Genomic DNA, 23,105 nt, shown 5'->3' on the forward strand with positions numbered 1-23,105 from the left:
GTCATTGTCTCTTTATTTGACATCTGAGATGTGAGATGTGAGGCCTCCACTGAATCCATAGCATACACTATTCTGGACTAATAAGATTACAAATATTTACAACAGACCTTTCTGGACTATTGAGATGACAAGTATTGAACTTTAACCCTGAGATGAGGCACCTGTTCATTGGTGATAATAACATGGATACCATCTGGCCAGCAGTTGTTTCAAAACTGCAGTCAATTGTATAGCAATGCCAGTCTGACTCTGGTGCGACTATGTCTCATTCTCAAGAATCAGAGATCGCTGTAACAGGAGCAGTGCCAGTTCCAGCTAAAGAAGGCCATGAAGACTCTAGGGTGCTTTTTTAAGTGAGCCACTGTCCCAGACTTTTCAGATAAGGAACGCTACTGAAATGGAACTAAAAATTGTGTCTTTCGGTGGCAGACAGTGAGGCAGGCTCCCTTACATATTGGAAAATGCATGAGATAAACTTTCCAGAAGCCCCTTTGCTTAGAAGATTTTTGTTTTCCCAACTACTGCTTCATCCAAGAGAGAACCGAACACTGTCAGTGACAATGTTAGATGCCCTCCGACAGGTCAGTTGATGTTTTTCTTTTACCAAGAATGTGTTGATTTTGGGAATTTTCATAAAAAACAAGCAAACAGGGTGGCAGGGTAGCCTAGTGGTTAGAGCGTTGGACTAGTAACTGGAAGGTTGCAAGTTCAAACCCCCAAGCTGACAAGGTACAAATCTGTCGTTCTGCCCCTGAACAGGCAGTTAACCCACTGTTCCTAGGCCATCATTGAAAATAAGAATTTGTTCTTAACTGACTTGCCTAATAAAATAAATAAATACCAAGAAAGTGTTGATTTTGGAAATGTTCATAAAACACAAGAAAACAGTAGAAGAAAACAACATTCACTCAAAGCAGAGACTAAATTGTCTTCCTGCAGACTTCTGCAACAGCAGTCAAGTGTTATGCTGTGTGATCCTTGCGGAGATGCTTGGGTGCAGATAGCAGTGTTATCCTGGGTGTATGAAAAGCAGTATCATGACCCAGCTTGATGTTTAATTAATTCCTGACAAGAAAATGTCTCACGTGACAACACAGGAATACAATATCAGAATGTGCACATACTGTATGCTTATTCATCCATGATGAAGGCACAACCAAACCTTTATCAAACCTCAAAATGAACCCACATGATCTTTGAGAGTAAAGTATCCTAGTGTGTGAGTGTAGTGAGTAATGTGTGCCTTTGATGCTGACATATGGGAGGCTTAAAAGGAGGTTCAATGGCTAGACACCCATTGATATCTAAAATGCCTGATATATTTTCACATTTTCACATTTGCAACTGCTCATGCAGAAACTTGTGAACAGACTGCCTAATGTTGACAACAAAACACAGGTCCTCGATGGAAACGTGCCTATTGCCTAGGAAAAAATAAACTTGTCGCCTTCTTGTTCAGTTAAGACTGTGTCCAATCTTTGTGGAAAATGCATTAAGCTTAATTTATATTCTGCTCTTGTCACGTTTCATATCGCTGTGCAATAATAATTCTCTGGGCTTATCGACGTCCCCCATTCTTTCCACAATGATTTTGTCTCCCTTTTCACATCAGAAAGATACATTATTTGATACCAATCACAATGGGACAGACGGGACACGGGGCATTCAAATGGATACCTCCTTCATCTTCTTCAACCACACAGCTTTGTCAATAGTCCACGTTCCACACAGGCTCACACACCGAGGCTTAGATAGTAGCCAACAACTTTGTGTCTGTGTGTACATAACCTAACGTAGCAGGCGTAAAATAAATGCCTGAAACAAGATCCCCTACATACTGATCTTGACGAGAAGGGGAAAAAATGTGTTCTGCACTGTTCAACCAATCCAGTAAATGTAGAGGAGGAGTTAAATGGAGTGTCGCCTTTTTAACAAAGACAGTGCCGTTAACATCCAAAAGTGGAAGTTGGGTCACAGGCTCTCTTTCCATTTCCCCTGGGAAATACTTTTGTCGGGGACTCGGCAGAGAGTAGTGTCTACACAATTTTCCTTATTGCCCCAGCATTAGGTGGGGCACAAGGTCCCGAGTTGATGATATCCTGCATTGTTGTTCGACTGATGTCACTGTAACTTGGATATATGACAGTTTCCAAAATTAGTTTTTGTCAAGTTACAACAGTCTTTGGGCAGCTCTTCGCTGTCACAGCCCATAAAACAGAATGTATAATAGAATGTGACTCAGTCTGCTGTATCTGTCTGGAAGAAATCTCTCAGGACATGAGGACACCCAGTGTGAGGTATAAAGGCGTTGCATTAATAAGCTCCTTGTGAAGCTAATTAGCAGCTACAAATTCACAGCCACCGTATTCGGCGCTACCTGCTTCTGAGGAAACATGGAGCATCAAACAGAGACGGCTGCTGTACTTGGGAGCCTGCATCCCTTGTTTCGTTGATTAGGAAGATGGCATTCTCTTTTCAAATACCTCAACTTACAAGATCAGTTGACACGTAATACAGAGGCAAGGTTCAGCCGAAGATTGTGATACAGCAGTAATTGGGGATTTAAATTGGTTGTTACAGAGTGACAGAAGCAGTTTGCAGAAGTTGATGAACAATCTATAATGAACTGCTGACCATGATACAGAAATATACAGAAATGTGTGGAATTTGAATTAATCACACCAGTGTATGATTTGTGTTTACCACACGTAAAAGTGTGCATACGGTGTTTTATCACTCTAATTGGCTTCCTGTGATAGTCTTCATTGCCTTTTATGCACGGTTTTGTTATGAGATATTGTCGTTTTTCTTGTAACGTAATATGTTCACATCATTGAGGATGCCTTTGGAATCCTGTTTGGAGTGTTGGGAGGGTGTAGGGCACACAGAGATGTTCTGACCCAGTGAAGAACTGCTACTGTACATTGCTAGACACACAGTGCCAACCCAGATAGTTTGAGGTACATTCCAGGTATTAATAATGAGCCCAGTTCTTCATTGTTTCACATTCAGTAATCATAGAGAGTGGAAGATTATGCTCTCTCGCTCTGCTGAGACTGACCGTCAGATGCAGGCACTATCAGCCCATCAGCCCAGTAAAAAAAAAGAAGAAAATTAAAAAAAAGGTAATTATTGAAATGTATGCTCACTCAGCTGTGCTTAACAAATAATACAACAATGCATATATTAACGGTGTGATCATATAGCCTACTTCAAATTTTGAAATGTAATTATACTTTTTCATCCCGAACAGCAATGCATTGGCAGGGCAATACAAGCAAAGCCAATAGGCAGTGATAATGTATTGCGCCTATAGCTTACTGCACCAACTTCATTGCTCCAGTACTGTTTTTAATTGGTTAATGTTGCATAGGCTTACATTTTTGAAGTCATGTTAAAAACAATCTTGGCTTGCATTTGAACTCAAAGTGATCATGGGTTGGTGACCGCTGTTCTAGAGTTTTATGTAGACAGAACACATCGGAGTAGGATTTTATTACATTGACACGCATTACTCAGCCCGTACTCGACACAGACCAGTGTGGCATAACCAATCAGAGCTGCAGTAGGTCTATATGCAATAGACCATTGCCATATATGGATCTGTGGGGGCAGTGTTGTATTTTGAGAAACGCTTGAATAAGCTAAATAGCCAATAGCCTGAGGTTAGCATAATCGGGCCTACATTGAACACCACACATTGGCTGTCACTGGTAGCTGAATGATAGAACAGCTATTTCCGTGTTAAAATGTTATGGGGTGCATGCCAAAAAATTACCTTTGGCACGGGCACCAATGAGGTGATTTGGTAACCTGTGCAAATTGTTCTCTATAATTCATCAAACCACACTGACAACCCAATTTCCATTAAATATAATTTGTCAGTTTAACACTGGCCGTCTAAGCCAATCAGGTAGACACAGGTATTGTGCTGTGTCTTTAATTATCTAGCCTCTTCAACAGCTGCTCTGTGTTTGTTTCTCCTCTCCCTTAGTAGTGTGTGTTTTCCCCCCCTCTCTTTTCATTATGTTTGTTTCCTTTTCGTCTCAGAAAGACAGCATGTATTCCCAAATGTTAGTTTTTCTCAAGTCTAACCATTACCACAGAACAAAGATCAGGATCCATCTTCTCATGTTCATAAACTCATTGTATCACATTGTCTGGGTCGCAGGCACGATTGAAGGAGTCGATGATACCGCATCACAGATTCTGTTGTTATAGCTTTTAATTGGTGTGAAATTACTTTTTTGGTGGAGGCATAAGCAGCTCACTTCGCTGGGTGTAATTGAGTTTTATATGGCTGACAGACAGCTGATGGAAGTTGTGCACTGCTTGACATTGCGTCGTTCTAGTATAAACAAAGAAATGTCAATGGTTTTCCAGGCTGCACTGCTGAGCATGGGGGAATGGGGCCATCATTACACACCCAGATGCACTTGCACAGCCCACCACATCCCCATTACATGAGTAGCTAATGAGCCAGGCAGCTCTGGGACTTATACCCCTATCCATAGTCATAAATACTGGATTACATCCTAACATGTTAGCTGGAATAGCAGACCTACCTTTTGATATTCATTCAATTTAATTGACAATGAGAACTGCAAGCTACGGATGGATTGCTGCTTCCACGTGTTTGCTCTTACTCTTTCACTGGATATTTGTGTGGCGCCTCGATTCATGTCCAGACAGTGTAAACATTTGCTCGGACAAGGTTTGGTCTGATGGAGTACTTCACACAGCATACAAAATAAGTCCCGTATTTAACAGTGGGCTAGCATAGAGCTATTCTACCTGTAGAATTCCTGTGGAAACCAAAATAGGGTCCAGCTGGGGTGGTGGTGATAGAGAGGAAAGCAGGTATATGTCAATTGTAAAGTCTTGTCTGTAATGTATTTTTTGTTATGTGTCGGACACCAGTAAGACTAGCTGTCGCCACTGGCGTCGGCTAACAGGGATCCTAATAAATCAAATCAGGTGAAGTGTACAGATCACGGGTAATTGGGAGAGAAGGAGAGACTGAGTTGGTAATGTAACACCTTTTCCATTTGCAAGTGTACATTTGCATTTTCTTCTGGTGACATCTTTAAATGGTACAGACACCTGTCAGGAGAGAGTCATCAAAATATAGGTTTATAGTGAGGGTCCTCTTCAATGTCTGTACATACAAATAGGTTGTGTCAAAATCGGTTGTATTCTTGTTTCTTATGGCCTTGGCTTTGACTGCTACGGAGCACAGCGTTAGATTTATTTTTCATTACACAAGCGCAGAGGCGTTATTAGATTCACAGAGCACATTAATGTCATGGATGCAGCCAAGACCTGGAGCATGTGCCCTTTCCCCAGCCACGCTACTCTACAGTCACAGATCTATCCCATTCTGACTACCTGCCAAAGCCTTTTCCAATGTTTCAAAATGCTGGGTGGGTGGCATGTTTCTGTTACATATGAGTGTTCTGGTATCAAAGGAAATTATGTAATTTTATGAATTTGTTACATACATTAGCCACCAGCCAGTGATCTGGCAGTTGCCCATTTCGAAAGCTTCTGAACGACCACCAATCCAACATAATCGCCTGTTTTTTCAGGTCCATCCACCTATGCACAGCACATGAAAACACCAGGGATGAAACCCATTTCTGCAATTTAATATATCTATGTTAAATAGCTGCCAGAGAGAGGAGATGAGAAAACAAACAAACACAAAAAACACCCCCACACAACCCACTCATGTGCTGGCACATTGATTTTGTATGAAGCGCATCAGACTGCAAGGTCCTCATTTCTGTTGCTTTGTAAAGTCTCCTCGGCCCTGTCCTTGGACCAGACGCGGCTATACACCTGCAGGGGAAGAAGGGAACAAACAACCAGTCAACAACCAGCCAGTGCGAGTTATGCAAATGAACAAATGGGACGGAGCTACTGATTGACTGGGGGCAGTGTTCCTTGCTGGTAATTGGCTGAAGTTAAGATCTTAATACGTTCAACAGATGTTTGCAGTGCCCTAAGCTATGGGACAGCCAACTATGGAGAGATTTGCCCTCGTTGTGGTGGCGGCTTGTCCTTGTTTCGAGTGGCTCCAGTTCTGACTGTCTGACTTATTTCTGCTCAACATTGTGACATTGCTTTGGAGTTGAACTGAATTGTGGTTCTGAAACACAGACTGGCCTATGTTGGTCTGATACACTGTAACAGCACTACTCAGTTGTCCTTTGAGCCTGTATGGTGGAGGAAGTTGTTTAATGTAGGAGACAATTCAGTTTAGAGTGTCCATAGGGTTTGATACACTATATGATCAAAAGTATGTGGACCCCTGCTCGTCTATCTCATTCCAAAATCATGGGCATTAATATGGAGTTGGTCATCTCTTTGCTGCCATAACAACCTCCACTCTTCTGGGAAGGCTTTCCACTAGATGTTGGAACATTGCTGCGAGGACTTGCTTCCATTCAGCCACAAGAGCATTAGTGAGGTCAGGCACTGATGTTGGGTGAATAGACCTGGTTCACAGTTGGCGTTCTAATTCATCCCAAAGGGGTTCAATGGGGTTGAGGTCAGGGCTCTGTGTAGGCCAGTCAAATTCCTCTACACCGATCTCAACAAACAATTTCTGTATGGACCTCGCTTTGTGCACGGGGCATTGTCATACTGTAACAGGAAAGGGCCTTCCCCAAACTGTTGCCACAAAGTTGGAAGTACAGAATCATCTAGAATGTCATTGTATGCTGTAGCGTTAAGATTTCCTTTCACTAGAACTGATGGACCTACCCGGACCATGAAAAACAGCCCCAGACCATTATTCTTCTTCCACCAAACTTAAACAATTTGGCACTATGCATTTGGGCAGGCAGCGTTCTCCTGGCATCCGCCAACACCCAGATTAATCCTTCGGACTGCCAAATGGTGAAGCGTGATTCATCACCCCAGAGAACACGTTCCACTGCTCCAGAGTCCAATGGCAGCAAGCTTGACACCACTCCAGCTGACACTTGGCATTGCACATGGTGATCTTAGGTTTGTGTGTGGCTGCTCAGCCATGTAAACCCATTTCATGAAGCTTCCGATGAGAAGTTATTGTGCTGACGTTGCCTCCAGAGGCAGTTGGAACTAGGTAGTGAGTGTTGCAGGCGATTTTTACATGCTATGTGCTTCAGTACTTGGCGGTCCCGTTCTGTGAGCTTGTGTGGCCTACCACTTTGCAGCTGAGCCCTTGTTGCTCTTAGACATTTCCACTTCACAATAACAACACTTACAGTTGACTGGGGCAGCTCTAGCCGGGCAGAAAGTTGACAAACTGACTTGTTGAAAAGGTGGCATCCTATGACGGTGACACGTTGAAAGTCACTGAGCTCTTCAGCAAGGCCATTCTACTGCCAATGTTTGTCTGTGGAGACTGTATGGCTTTGTGCTCGATTTTATACACATATCAGCAACGGATGTGGCTGAAATAGCTGAACCCACTAATTTGAAGGGTGTCCACATACTTTTGTGTATATAATGTATGTAGATTTACTGTATGACAATCTACATTTCTGTGACCAAAAATGAACCATACTGCCTGCATAGTGTTTCACTATATGCCTGTCACTGACACACTATTTCACCACAGATAGCTTGTTGCTCCCGTAATCTCACTTCACTGCATTTGTCATTAGAGCGATGATTAATTCATCATAAATTGACAATACATTTTCATTAACTGCCACAAGTCACATTATGTGGGCTCAGTGATACACAGTTCAGCTTGATGACATTCGTATTTCTTGCCCTGGCTCCGATGCAGAAGTTAATGGAGTGTGATTCATAGCGTGTTCCCACTGCAGTCACAGCTTTGATCATCTGCCACCCTTCCCTTTCAAATTCAGTGGTTAACTTCTCACTTCACACAATCAAACAACGCATTTGTTCCCCCTCTCTTTCAGAGTGTTTTCTTCTTGTAACCTTGCTAGAGTTCATCATTGGTTTCAGTATCATATCAGCTTCTCCTGCCTCTCTTTATCACGTTACAATGCTCAAGCGTGACGAAGGTGACCATGTTTAAAATACCCAATTGAGGGACAAACTGATGATTTTGCGGGACATTTACTGGACAGTGTAGCTTACATTAATATTATTTTGCCTCACGCAAATGTGGTCATGCAGAAATGAGACCAATTGTGTGTCTGTTTTAGGAAATTCTAGGAATACTTGTCCAAGGAAGGATTTCTGGTTGCTCTCAGGGAATCTAAAGCAGTAAGGAAGGGAGACTTTGAAAACCAGATTTAGTGAAGTACCAGAACATATGTTAAATGAGCAACTAATGAGCTTGAAGAGCCTCACAAGTTTGACAAAATCACCTTGTATCTTTTCAGTTTAATCACCTTATATATATATTTTCAGTCTAATAGGGCTATTTATTTACTTTTGTAGCTATTTTCTAACTGTCCTCTCCAAGTTTAGCTGGAATTTAAACTGAACGGATTTTACAAATGTGATTGGTTGACGATATATCGCCTTGCACTGCGCAGAATATCAGATCTCAATAACGATTAGAGAAGTGTTTAACATCACTAGTACCACATCCGTATGATTTATATCTTGTCAAATGAGCAACGTGACTGCAAACAGAGAGCTGTATATAATGATGAGATGCTCATGTCTCCACCCTAACAATAGGAGTTGTTGTCCCACAGGCGAAAAGCTTATGTCCAAAATAAGCCCATAGCAATGTATTGGGCAAATTTTAGACAGATATTGGAGAGTGAAACCTCTCGCTTCGCCTCTTCCTCTCTGCTGCAAAAGAGACAGGTTGGAATGCCTGACTGAAATATAGTAGCGGTGCGTAGGTAAATAACCGGGGAAGGCAATCCAGAAAAAAATATTACTGCCATACTACTGTACAACCTATCAAATAAAATACATTTTGATTCATCTGCTGAATACAACAACCTTACAGTGAAATGCTTACTTACAAGCCCTTAACCAACAAAATACCTAAAAAAAGTAAGAAATAAAAGTAACAAATAATTAAAGAGCAGCAGTAAAATAACGATAGTGAGGCTATATACAGGGGTTACCGATACAGAGTCAATGTGCGGGGGCACCGGTTAGTCAAGGTAATTGAGGTAATATGTGCATGTAGGTAGAGTTATTAAAGTGATAATGCATAGATAATAACAGAAAGTAGCAGCAGCGTAGAAGGGGGGCAATGCAAATAGTCTGGGTAGTCATTTGATTAGATGTTAGAAGCTGGGTAGAAGCTGTTCAGAAGCCTCTTGGACCCAGACTTGGCACTCTGGTACTGCTTGCTGTACGGTAGCAGAGAGAACAGTCTATGACTTGAGTCTTTGACAATTTGTAGGGCCTTTCTCTGACACCGCCTGGTATAGTGGTCCTGGATGGCAGGAAGTTTGGCCCCGGTGATGTACTGGGCCATATGCACTACCCTCTGTAGTGCCTTGCGGTCGGAGGCCGAGCAGTTGCCATACCAGGCAGTGATGCAAACCGTCAGGATGCTCTCGATAGTGTAGTTGTAAAACCTTTTGAGGATCTGAGGACCCATGGCGAAACTTTTCAGTCTCCTAAGGGGTAATAGGTTTTGTCATGCCCTCTTCACGACTGTCTTGGTGTGCTTGGACCATGTTCGTTGGTTGGTGAAGTGGACACCAATGTACTTGAAGCTCTCAACCTGCTCCACTACAGCCCTGTCGATGAGAATAGGGGCGTGCTCGGTCCTCCTTTTCCTGTAGTCCACAGTAATCTCCTTTGTTTTGATCACGTTGAGGGAGAGGTTGTTGTCCTTGCACCACACTGTCAGGTCTCTGACCTCCTCCCTATAGGCTGTCTCGTCATTGTCGGTGATCAGACCTACCACTGTTGTGTCATCGGCAAACTTAATGATGGTGTAGAAGTTGTGCCTGCAGGTGCAGTAATGAATGAACAGGGAGTACAGGAGGGGACTGAGCACTTACCCCTGAGGGGCCCCTGTGTTGGCGATCAGTCTGGCGGATTTGTTGTTGTTACCTACCCTTACCAGAAGTCCAGGATCCAGTTGCAGAGGGAAGTGTTTAGTCCCAGGGTCCTTAGCTTAGTGATGTGCTTTGAGGGCACTATGGTGTTGAACGCTGAGCTGTAGTCAATGAATAGCATTCTCACATAGGTGTTCCTTTTGTCCAGCTGTGAAAGGGCAGTGTGGAGTGCGATTGAGATTGCATCATCTGTGGATCTGTTGGGGCAGTATGCAAATTGGAGTGGATCTAGTGTTTCTGGGATAATGCTGTTGTGATAATTGCATTGTTTACTCTAACCTCTTAGTTGATCTGCCTTGACACTGTGATATATAGGTCTAAGGCCGAGACAATAAGAAGACACAGTGGCAGAATAAACTAAAATACACATTTGTTTCATTACATAACAGGAAAGCAACATCTGTCAAGTGAAGTCCACAAAACATATTGCAAATAACAAACAGTTACATACCACTTGGTCAAGCAAGATTATTGATTTAGAACCACAGAGAGTTACCTCATGTCGCAAAGAAAACAGGAGCTGCCTCCACTGTTCCAGCACCATTTCAACTTCAACATTTCACCTATGCTTAGTCTAATATGGTGACAACTAAAACATACCAAAAACGATTTAGTCCAATCAATGTACGCTAAATACGATGTGTCTGTCAATGGTACTTATTTATGTGTGTTTGTGCAAGCGTGCAAGTAGAAAAATCATGTTGACTCACCCTACTTGCAGAGAAACACCAATGCCATCCTCCTCTTTCATGTTTCCTAAACAGTCTATGACTCTGTCATACAGTACACGCTTGTAGTTTTTGTTGTCCTAGGCTACCTGGCTAAAATACTTGCTCGCTAGCCTAACTTCCTTTCATGGGCAATGATACACCAGGCCAGTTAGTTAACATTAGCATACTACATCTAGCTACATGATTGACTTTTATTTTATTTAAAAAAAATATCAAATTCTCGATGGCTTCCCTTGCATTTAATGCTACGGGTGGCAAAAATGTCACTCTTTCTTAACCCTTGTGTAGTCTTAACATTCGGTGTACTCCCCTTCTCCTAAGGGTCAAAAATGACCCGCCTTCACTAAACCCCTGAAATAAAGCAGCTGAATTTTAAACCACAAATCTATTTTACATGAAGAAACAACCTATATACAACCAGTTATACTGTTACACTGTGCAGAGGAGGCGCTCCCCATTCTTTGAATGTGTGGGGTTACAAGTGCCTTTCCCAGCTGCTCCAGGAACACCCTCCCCTTGTTCCGCTTATCAGGCATCCAGGTAGTGTTGATGTTGTTCCCATATTACGAAGACATTGTATGAGGACACATCAATGATGTTATGGAAGATGACCAGGGGCCAGCAGGCAGTCATCCTCCTGCAGCTGTAATTTCCAATCACCTTGTCCAGGTTGTCCACGCCTACTTTGTTGTGGTTTTAGTCCAGAATGATGGCTGGCTTCCTGTCCTCATGATCACTGATCTCAGCCGCTTTGTGCAGTGTGCTCAGGAGGAACACATTCTTGTTCCACTTTGGGAGGTAAGAAACTAGAGGGGTGGTGGGGAGGCCTCTCTCCCCCTTGTTGTGAGGAGTGCAGGGGGGAGCTACGGCTTGTTCTTTCTAACTGTGTCAACCATGGTGATCTTCCTCTTCAGGAGCTGCTGGCTGAGTTCAATCAGTAGCACACACAATCTCAATTTCTCAATATGTGTGTGCGTGTGCGTGCGTGCGTGTGCGTGCGTGCGTGTGCGTGCGTCTGTCTCTGTGGTTTTTGTGGTGTGTAAATTATTTTATAACTGCCAGGTCAAAAATGGCCCTAAAACAATCTTTGTACCCTGGTGGTGTACAGCTTTCATGGAAATATGAACAAAGGCGATGTTTAACTTTTTCTAATGTTGGGGTCACTCTAGGAAAATGAATCAAATTTCAAGTTTAAAAAGTGTAATTTAGGGGGTTTTCTCTGCTGTTAAACATAGGTCATGTTTGACCCTTAAGACAACAGACAGCATCAGATAGATACACTACACATACTGAGACAAAGGGACACTGTTTCATTCACTCAGATGATTTCTCTGGTGAGATACATTCAGCCTCTTGGGAATTGAAGGAAATATTTGAAACATAGAGAGTCGAAAGGTTGCTGGTTCGAATCCCTGAGCCAACTATGTGCCCTTGATGTGCCCTTGAGCCGACGACCCCTTGAGCAAGGCACTTAACCTTAATTGCTCTTGTAAGTCACTCTGGATAAGAGCGTCTTCTAAATGAATACATTTTATTAAAGTAATAATAATTAATACACACTGAAATAAGGAACAAATCTACCTTTTTTGTATATTAGTGGTGTTAGAATTTTTTTATACAATGCGGGACATGATTGTATGGTTGCGGGATAAAGGGCCAAAATGCGGGACTGTCCCGCACAATCCGGGACATGTGGTCACCCTTATGCTGCGTGACAGCTGTAATTGTGTTTCTTTATAAATGCCTCGGATATTAACCTCGCCTATTAATGGCTATCCTGTGCTTAGTGAGGCTAGTTTCCAAGGGTCAGTCTCATTGAATCGTCTGGTAGAAGCCTTCAAATTTTCTCTGTTTAATATGGAAATGTATTCAGCCCACTTCAATTATCATAAATGTAGTCTCTGGAAATGTTTTTTGTTTTCTTCCCTTTGTCCTCAGAGGACAGTTATGTTTCTAAATAGAGCAATGAGCCGCAGTTTATTTGCATTATTAAATAATTAATTAAATAGTTCAATTAAATTGCACAAATACGCTGTTCCAGGGAAAACAATGTTACAGTGGTTAAAAAGATGATTCAATTTACAGATACTTGAAAATACTTGCAAATGTTGTTTCCAGAGATTCCAGAAATAGGACTTCTGGAATAACTGTCCCAATTAGTTGTCTATAACTTTTACTAAGAGAACGAAAGCTCACTTAATGATACGTATTGTTTTTATTATTGCGCATAGTAGTGGTTCTGGTAATCGTAGTAGAATGAGTGGCCTACTTAGCATTATAATTTCATGCCTGAAGGCTAGTCACAAAGTGCTCTTCTTCATCGTCGAGCTGTAAGAACCACAATCATTGAATTGTTAATGTTCAACCCTCTTTCTGCCATTGCACATTTACTCATTTTCTTCTCTAGATTTGATAACTATCTTCAAAAAGAAGCCACTCAAAATGAACTCTACTGTTTGGCTGCCTATCTGCAGACAAACAGCATATGGACTCAAATGTTCCGGAATATGATCACTGAACCTGCAAAGAGAATCTCTTAGACGTGTTGCTGTCTAGTCAGGAGAAAATATGAATGGGAGTAGTAGTATGTGATCCTTTTCAGGCAAATTAATGCTGCAGATTTAGGTACGGGTGACGTAAAGGTGAAAGCATCCCAGACGGATTGTACTTTCTGGATTTATCACAGTAATGTAAAATTATCCATCCGTTTCTCACTGCGACCATTAGGACTTCAAAAGTAATTCTGAATGTCTCAGACAAAGAGTAAAACTTTGAATGTCTTAAACAAAGACTAAAGCCATTCACCCATTGAATTTGCAGGAGTCATCCCCTTCTTCCCTTCCAGTGGCGACCCATCATTCAGAGCAGGTGGGGCAGAGCCTGTTTTGAGCCCCACATGTTTTGAGCCCCATGTTTTGCATGTTATTTTGAAAATAATACGTGTCACATATCAGTTTCCAAACCATGTAAAAAATACATAATTTGATTTATTTAACTAGGCAAGTCAGTGCAGAACAAATTCTTATTTACATTGAAGGCCTAGGAACACTGGGTTAACTGCCTTGTTCAGGGGCAGAATGACATATTTATACCTTGTCAGCTCGGGGATTTGATCTAGCAACCTTTCAGTTACTGGCCCAACGTTCTAACCACTAGGCTACCTGCCGTCCCATGATAAATAATCATTGAGTTAATAAGCTGCATACATAGTTGGTCTCTTTTTTGCTTTCTTGAGTAAGGCAGCTCCAAAATACAGTTGTTTCAGCCTAGCTCAGTGTTTTCTGTGGTGGTGGGGCAGCCAGTGTGAAATACGAAGCATAGGGGTTGGTAAGGTTCTCTAGTTGTGCAGTGATTAGGTAATGTTCTCCGCCGTGATTGGCTCAGTGTTCTGTCACTCATGGAGACACTATGTCACCACCAAATCTAAGTGTAGAGCTAAAAAATTCAAGCCCCTTTGGGTGCTGCCATAGAGTTACAAGGCTCAAGGTCATTGGCCAAGAGATAAAATTACGTCAAATCATGTTACATCTACAGTAGCTTTGATTGGACTGATCATGTCAACATCATACTTTAATCATCTTAGCTAGCAAGCTAGCAGTCATCATCATGAATCAAGTCGACAATCTACTGGCAAATACTTTTTAGTCCTTGTCATATGGAGATAAATAATGAATAGAAATGATAGCTAAAACGTATTGGTGCTCATCGGCCATTGGTGGCTAACTGCAAGCATTGCAATGCAATCACTAGCCTGCTATTCAGTGGAGGGGGTGTGTGGTTCCAAGTCTGGGTTTATGAGTCTCTTTTCCAAGTTTTAAAGGATAAGCATTCAACATTGGCCATGCTGTCAATCCAGCATGACTTCTGCTGCGCTCAAACAACTGGAAAATCAACTGAGAAATCTGACTATAGTGAGTTCAAGACAACTGGGAACTCTGAAAAAATTAGCTCTGACTGGGAAAATACGTTTTGAACGGTCATCCAACTTGGAATTCCAAGTCGGGGATCTCAGGCCTCTTTCTAAAGCTCCGGCCTGAAGATCACTGACATCATCCTGATTCAACCTTGTTTTTTCCAAGTTCCCAGTTGTCTTGAAAGCACCATAAATCCAGAGAATGACAGACTTTGATGACAAAGCTTGATGACAAAATTTGCCCAACAAGGACCGCCCAGCCACCTTCCTGTTCAAGTGAGCACAGCACAACAAGGTCCAAAAATGTCTTGTATGACGCTGCATAAATGATGCAATATGCCAGGGAGATTTTTTTTTATTACTGTAGCTAAGAAAGTAATACTAAGTATATGTTGTGTAGTAAGCTGTTAGTAGCCCATGTGCCTCACCCTAATAATTTGGTCCCTTTTCCCCCTCTTCATTTTGCCTACTGTTCTGACTTGGTGGTGCACATGTAGCCTTCTGATATTGTGTACAGGGAGAATACTGTATGAACGGCCCATGTTCTGAATTCTGTTGCTGTACATTTCAAAAGTGTTGAACAAATAGCTATATTGACTATGTCCATCCTAGCTCGCTCATTAATGTCTTAATCGAAATTAAGGATTGCATCTTATGCCATAGTTTGTACATCTCAATATTCAGTACAAACCACAATTGTTTAAGAAAGTCAGGCATATCAGCTATTTTTTTAAAGGCAGTAAATGAGACTGAATGAACTGTTTCGCTGGCAGACAAGGCTCTGCTGATAGCTAGGTGTAGCAGTGGTAAGATGTTGGGACTGCTGTTGGGTCTCTGCTGTTGGCACAATTTATGTAGGCCCTAACAGTTTGTGGGCACCATTGGTCACCGTTATAGTGTGATTAATGTATTGTTTTGTGTTGTATAGTGGCTTTGCTGGTATGCATAAAAATAAAATAAATGTTTACCCCACCAAGATAGTCACCCGAGCTAGCTTACTGCCTCTATCATGGGTGGACTGGGACCACAAATCGGCCTGGACATTTCTAAAACACTGACCCATTTTTTTCCTTGAAACCCCATTATTAGCCAAATAATGGTCATTGTGCATTATGTGACTGACTGACTCGATTCGGTCTTAGGTAGCAACATTTATAATGGTGTTTTTACATTGGATAAAAGTAGAGACTCAGAGCTAGAAAATGGTATATCATACACTACACTACAATAGGAAAGTAATTCTGCTTTGAAAGTTGATCAACTTGGAACCTCACTTTTGAGAAAATGGCCTTTGAGTGTTTTGGTAAGCCTACTTGAGAGCTCTTCTTTGTCTACACCCATTCAGCATCGTTCACACCCTCTTAAGTCTTAGCCCCACCCATATTAAGGATTCACATGTGAGGCCATGTACTAAACAACAAAATATTTCAAGACTAAAGGCTGGTTTATACTACGTCTATCGACAGTTATCGCAGTGGCATCATGAACACTATTGTCGTCCGACATCAAACTTGTCATTGTCGTTATGAAAAAGTATAAACACAAAAACTATCAGCAGCCTGGTGGTCCAAAATAGCATAACTAGCGTATTTTAACACCAATAAACCCACCTGTTTGAAAATGAATTTAGTATATGTCAATCTAGCACACCAGGAAACTAAAAGCAACATTCTAAACAATGTTTTGGTCCATTTATAGCTTGTTAGCTAGCTAGCTAATGTTAAGTTAGCTGGCTAGCCAGTTCAAATAATGACCATATCATATAGCTGACATCTTCACTTTTGCTTATTTGTCATCATTATTAAAGGAAAAGCAACTCACAACAATATCTTTATTTACAAGTTAATGGAGAGCCAATTACAGAAAATAGCTTACGGTTGTGAGTGCGCCAAAATTCTTTGACTGGAGAATTTTAGAACTTGGACACTGTCTCGGTGGCCTAACGTTATATCCTAATTTGACTTTGTTGCAAATCATGTTCTTCAAATTACAATCTCTGGTAAACACATACTATATCAAATAAAATCAATGTTTATTTATTACATGCACAGGATACAGAAGGTGTAGTGAAATGGTTACTTGTATAGTGGAGTATTTTGTTTAGACATGTAGCTAGCTAAACAATGAACCATAATCCCAACTCATAACGTTACTACCTAGCTTGCATTAGGCTATAACTAACAATGCAAATGGCTCTGAGATACGAATAATATTTCTACACAGATCATTTACGTAACGTTAGCAAGCGAGCCAAAAGTTAGCTGGCTAACAGTATGCTTTAGCTTGAAATGAAAACGACTTTCTGAAAAAATTATAAACGTATAATATCTGAAAATGTAGTTAGCTAGACTATCTTACCCGTATACATGGATGGATACTTCTCTCTCTTTGTCACGGATGCCATGGTTGTGTAACGGCATTCCTACTCCTCTTCTGAGGAGGAAAAGCGAGAAGGATCGGAGGAACAATGCGCAGCGTGGTAAGTGTCCATAACGTTTATTTAAATACATAAACTGAACACTACAAAACAATAAACGTGAAACGAACAAAACCGAAACAGTACCGTGTTGCAACAAACACTCACACGGAAAACAAACACCCACAACTCAAAAGTGAAACCCAGGCTACCTAAGTATGATTTTCAATCAGAGACAACTAACGACACCTACCTCTGATTGAGAACCATACTGGGCTGAACTCAAAACCCCAACATAGAAAAACACACATAGACTGCCCACCCCAACTCACGCCCTGACCATACTAAATAAAGACAAAACAAAGGAAATAAAGGTCAGAACGTGACAGGTTGCCCGTAGTTTGAAGATGTAATCCGGAGACAGGTGTTTCATACAACAGCCTTCTTCTGTGTGTTCTCTTGTCGACTCCCTCTGCATATTGGCAATCAAACACCTGGCAATCTTCATCTCCTTAGCTATCATACTTTACAGTCATTACACCAAGCATTCCACTGATTTCAAAACTCGGTCCTCTAGAAAGTGGAGAGCAACACTTTTGCAGTTCTACTACGTACAGTTCTACTGCAGTACTACTAAGGATTATATACACATACTAACCAGCTCATGTTATACACTGCTCAAAAAAATAAAGGGAACACTTAAACAACACAATGCAACTCCAAGTCAATCACACTTCTGTGAAATCAAACTGTCCACTTAGGAAGCAACACTGATTGACAATACATTTCACATGCTGTTGTGCAAATGGAATAGACAACAGGTGGAAATTATAGGCAATTAGCAAGACACCCCCAATAAAGGAGGGGTTCTGCAGGTGGTGACCACAGACCACTTCTCAGTTCCTATGCTTCCTGGCTGATGTTTTGGTCACTTTTGAATGCTGGCGGTGCTTTCACTCTAGTGGTAGCATGAGACGGAGTCTACAACCCACACAAGTGGCATCAATGCGAGCTGTGGCAAGAAGGTTTGCTGTGTCTGTCAGCGTAGTCTCCAGAGCATGGAGGCGCTACCAGGAGACAGGCTAGTACATCAGGAGACGTGGAGGAGGCCGTAGGAGGGCAACAACCCAGCAGCAGGACCACTACCTCCGCCTTTGTGCAAGGAGGAGCAGGAGGAGCACTGCCAGAGCCCTGCAAAATGACCTCCAGCAGGCCACAAATGTGCATGTGTCTGCTCAAACTGTCAGAAACAGACAGAGTGGTATGAGGGCCCGACGTCCACAGATGGGGGTTGTGCTTACAACCCAACACCGTGCAGGACGTTTGGCATATGCCAGAGAACACCAAGATTGGCAAATTCACCACTGGCGCCCTGTGCTCTTCACAGATGTAAGCAGGTTCACACTGCGCACATGTGACAGACGTGACAGTCTGGAGACGCCGTGGAGAACGTTCTGCTGCCTGCAACATCCTCCAGCATGACCGGTTTGGCGGTGGGTCAGTCATGGCGTGGGGTGGCATTTCTTTGCGGGGCCGCACAGCCCTCCATGTGCTCGCCAGAGGTAGCCTGACTGCCATTAGGTACCGAGATGAGATCCTCAGACCCCTTGTGAGACCATATGCTGGTGCGGTTGGCCCTGGGTTCCTCCTAATGCAAGACAATGCTAGACCTCATGTGGCTGGAGTGTCAGCAGTTCCTGCAAGAGGAAGGCATTGATGCTATGGACTGGCCCGCCCGTTCCCCAGACCTGAATCCAATTGAGCACATCTGGGACATCATGTCTCGCTCCATCCACCAACGCCACGTTGCACCACAGACTGTCCAGGAGTTGGCGGATGCTTTAGTCCAGGTCTGGAAGGAGATCCCTCAGGAGACCATCCGCCACCTCATCAGGAGCATGCCCAAGCGTTGTAGGGAGGTCATACAGGCACATGGAGGCCACACACACTACTGAGACTCATTTTGACTTGTTTTAAGGACATTACATCAAATTTGGATCAGCCTGTAGTGTGGTTTTCCACTTTAATTTTGAGTGTGACTCCAAATCCAGACCTCCATGGGTTGATAAATTTGATTCCCATTGATAAATTTTGTGTGATTTTGTTGTCAGCACATTTAACTATGTAAAGAAAAAAGTATTTAATAAGAATATTTCATTCATTCAGATCTAGGATGTGTTATTTTAGTGTTCCCTTTCTTTTTTTGAGCAGTGTATATTTATTACAAAAACTATTTAGACAGGCCCACTTCGCTAAAGATGGACCAGGTCATCAGATATTTTCTAGAACTGCCCTATGTCCATTCCGTCCTTCTCTATTGTAATTTCACATTTATTACAAATTCTAGGGGGACATAAAACAATTATGCCTACTTCACATGTTTTTGACAATACCAAAAAAGGTTGTCATAAACCCACACCAATGGCTTTCTCATTTGACTAGTTTCACTCTGTTTGCCAGGGAGCGACCCAAATGTAACTCTGTGGAGGAATCTCATATTCTCATTTCCTGGATTTGTTGGAACTGACAAAATCCATGGGAAGAACAAAGGGATAACAGAGCAAGATAATTTACACTCAATACTTTCATGTGACCTGTATGTTTTTAAATCTCTCTGGATTAGAGTTCATGTTTGTTCCAAATTTGAAGTATTATACTGAACAAAAATCAAACGCAACATGCAACAATTGCAAAGAACTTGCTGAGTTACAGTTCATATAAGGAAATCAGTCAATAAAAAAAATAGGCCCTAATCTATGGATTTCACATGACTGGGAATAAAGATATGCATCTGTTGGTCATAGATGCCTTTAAAAAAAAGGTAGGGGTGTGGATCAGAGAAATGCTTACTAAAAGGGATGTAAACAAATTTGTGCACAAAATGTGAGAGAAATAAGCTTTTTGTGTGTATGGACCATTTCTGGGGTCATTTATTTCAGCTCATGATACATGGGACCAGCACTTTACATGTTGCGTTTATTTTTTTGTTCAGTGTATATAACATGGAAATGTAGTTTCAGGCTTTTTGGTGGATTTTTTCTTTAGCGGCTGTATTATCTCTGCTGATTTGCAGAATGAATCAATACATGTTATCTTAGTTATAGCTTATTAGCGGATTTCACTGCACTCAACTGGTGTGTTGACCCACACAGATCATGACTATGGGCTTATTTAGTGTAGTGCATTAATTGAAACATTGCATAGAAATGTAATTTATAGAGCAACGAGATTTCCAGTCTGTTCCACACAATTCATTTCTACCTGTCCATTATGCAATGTTTCCCCCCTGAATTAGCCTCCTCAGATAATACCTACCCAAACCAGACAGAGCACAGACAGATGCAGGTTGAATAACTAAGGAGCATTACACAATTAATGCACTGCTTGTCAGTGTTTCCCAAAATGGTGGTTTGGGACCCATTGGTAGTTTGTGGACAAATTATAATAGGTTACATTTTAAGAATGGCCTACGGGCTACAAACTTTATCTTTCTCTGGGGTCAAAATTTATTCTGGAGGGATTATGTCGCGGTTTCACCATAGCTGCAAAGTAACAAGGAATCTCAGAGACAGCAAAGGCATGCAAGATTTGATTTGATTTGATTTTGATTTGATTTTGATTTTGATTTGAGATGGCATGTTGGCTCCTAGCCTATCCAGTAGTGTTGCATCGCTTCTAATTTGCATACATTTGGGACTTTCTGCTCAAATAGTCGACAACCGTTAACTTGTTGATTGTCTCTTTTTGTGTTTTCCTTCCATTGAAAGTGACTGAGAGTCAGGTAGTTTGATCACTAGAGGAAATGCCTGGGCCGTTAGATGAGTCATGCCCCCAAAAAGTTTGCGAACCACTACATTTCGTTACCCAATCATCCTTACCAGCCACCAGTGTAGACAGGTAGTGCCTGGGCTCCATTTTGGGCTGTGCGTTCTGGGCCCTATATCCTCAGTGAGCACAGTGAGTGGGAGGGTGGGAATTAAACAAGGGAATAAATAACAGCAGTGCCAGCAGATAACAGGTTATATCTGCTTCTCACCCTCCAGCTAAAACCCAAACAGAACAGGAGTAGCTTTCCAGCATCTCTTGCGCTAAAGCCTTCCGACGAGGTGTTCTCTATCCCCTCGAGTGACTAGTGACTGATCGTGCTTTCACATGGGCTTTACATATTAATAAAGACGTTCTGAATAGGACATGGTTTTTCCATCTGAGCAGATGGATTCATCACAAGGTTTCATTCAGGGCTGCTGATTGTGTTTTTCTTCTCCTTTTTTATTTTTCTCCCCTCCGTGAACAACAAAGTTAGCTCCAACAGAATTACCCACTTGCATGTCTTTGGAAAAGGTTTTGAAATATTAACACTGAGTGGTAAGGTTGGTGGAGAGATCATCTTGAGAATCATTGTCCTGTCAAGATGACATCATGACCACTAAACTGGTCTCTCTTGAAAAAGAGATTTAATCTCAATGAGAAGAACTAGCATAAATAAATGTTGAATAAAGAAATTAGTCAGCCAGCTAGGCCATGTTAGGTCTCAGTACAAATCTAAAAACACAAATAATTAAACATTTTAGGGGGACATGGGACTGTTCTAATCTTACTGAAGTTGCACTGCGCTTATTACCATGGATCTCTAGGAACTGCTACAGTCAATGATAAAATACCTCTATCAGCTGTTGTAGAGGAGAATAGACCGATGTGCTGTTGTAAAGGAGCATACAGCAGCCATATGTTTCTGGGGGAGACGTCTACGTGCTCTTAGAGGAAACCATTATGTTCTGAGCTGGTATAGAGGAGAATAGACCTCAATGAGCTATATAATAAATGCGAACAAGCCACAATAAGTGAACATGAGAATTAATTGTGATGGGGAAGGATGGCACCACCAAGGCCCATCCAGCCTCCAGTCACATTACGCACCACAGAGGAGGGATGGTACTCAAGAAAAAAGCCATTTATTTGTTGAACACACCCTCTGGATTATTTATGACTGTTGTTCATGGGACCCATCCGGCAGAATTTCAATGTCCCCGCAGCTGCCTGCACAGCTCAGGTAAATCAAAGTGACTGTTTCAGGGAATGAGGTATGTAAAACCATTAGGGCAAATTGCAGAAGCCGTTGGAGATAACATTTCTAGCCTTCTGGAGAGCAGAACTTTGAGAGTGAACGCTGTGTATCACGAGAGAGGCATAACTACTTGAAAGGGTGTTTTGTGCCATTGAGGTCGCTTGTCAAAAGAAGGCAACAGTGTGTGAAAGTGGATTCACGTACAGAATGTGAATATTTCTCTGTCAACCAAGGAGACAAATGGATGTATTTGAAATTATATGCACAGTCACATGTTCTGTGCCTCAATGTGACCTTTCCTGCCTCGTCGAACCATGCGTCTCTCCTAACCCCTTTTATCAGACATGGTGATTAGATGACATTAAAGAGTGCTGCACTTGGTCTCTCATACCGCTGATGCACAATTACTCACTGTCATTTATTTTTTTAACTGTAGTTACATTTTTCTACTTTTAGTTGATTCTAGTTAAGGTCTTTGTTTTTGTATTTTTTTGATGATGATTTAGCCATCAAAGTAGTTAGCCATCACTAATTTAGCCATCAAATTAGTATCTGAATGTTACAGACACGTATTTGGTAGGTACCACTGTGTATAAGAAACCCACTGGGCACAAACTGGTTGAATCTAAGATGTTTCAATGTAATTTGTCAATGAATCTATGTGGATTTGAAAAAAGTAATCAACTTGTTTTGCGGGAGCCATGTACTTCTAGAAGTAGTGGGTGGAGGAGTCAGGCGCAGAGAGCAGGGTAGTTGATATGTGGAATGTTTATTCCCAAAACAACAGTGTCGGTCAACGCCACACACACGGGCGCAATAAGACCCAGTCCAAAACAACAGGACGAAACGGTTTGAGAACAAAATACTTCCACAGAAATCACACACATCAAATAACAGAAAACAAGCCGGCACAAAAGCCGGCGGGCCTACCGGGTTTAAATAGCCCAAAACCTAAACAAGAAACAGGTGCAAC

This window comes from Oncorhynchus tshawytscha, linkage group LG22, assembly GCF_018296145.1.
Source record: "Oncorhynchus tshawytscha isolate Ot180627B linkage group LG22, Otsh_v2.0, whole genome shotgun sequence".
Classification (NCBI taxonomy): Eukaryota; Metazoa; Chordata; class Actinopteri; order Salmoniformes; family Salmonidae; genus Oncorhynchus; species Oncorhynchus tshawytscha.